Here is a 926-nt window from a genome sequence, read left to right on the forward strand (position 1 = left end):
GAGAGAGAGAGAGAGGGGTAACATAAAAATTTACGAAAATTTATAAAGATCTTCGTGTTGCATTTCCGATTCATCCTTTTATAAAATATGTGTTAGTGCGGAATATTCATGTCATGATGATTTATCGAGGTGTAAAATAAGTTTTTTTTCTTCTTTTTGCGATGATCTTTATTAAAATGAAAGATCAAATAAGAAGCTACAGCATGCTGCACGATTCAAAGCGTTTCACATAGCATACACTGACACGAGATATACATAGCTTACGTGCCATCTTCGACACGTGTGTTTTACAATAAAGCGTAATTCATACTTGCAAAAAGAAGAACATACAACTAAGTAAAATACAAAATACTCAAACAGTCATCAGATTTTTTAAATTAAACATAACTTTGCTAATTCTTCTCATTATCAATCCACATTGCATTAAAAAAATTAGTATTTCAAAAAATTCGTTTTATGAAATAATTAAAATGTTATTTTGTGTGTTTATACTTTACAATATCATTTGCATTCATGCAAAAAGATTAAAAATTATTGAATAATTATTTCTAATAAAGATAGAATTGCGACTTAGAGCAAAGCATAGAGAGCAACATGTAATTTAAAAAATGCATAAAAATGCATAAAAATATAAGATCATAAATTTTTTGTAAAATTCCAGTTTCTATAACTTAATCTAATATCTATATTTTATCTATGAAGAAGTAAATCAAATAAAGAAACTTGAAAGAATAATCTGTCAATTGATCGCATTCTAACAAAAATCCTAATGAAATACAACGAAATGTTTCTTAAAAAAAATATTCATTCGCTCTAAAATTTCGCAGCCATGTGGTAACAAAAAATTTAAGTTTTCCTCTCTCCATTTCTCATTGAAAGGAAATTAACTTATCGTAGAACAACGACTTGTCAATCATAGACAATCG

The sequence above is a fragment of the Atta cephalotes genome, assembly GCF_000143395.1.
Source record: "Atta cephalotes unplaced genomic scaffold scaffold00015, whole genome shotgun sequence".
Taxonomy (NCBI): domain Eukaryota; kingdom Metazoa; phylum Arthropoda; class Insecta; order Hymenoptera; family Formicidae; genus Atta; species Atta cephalotes.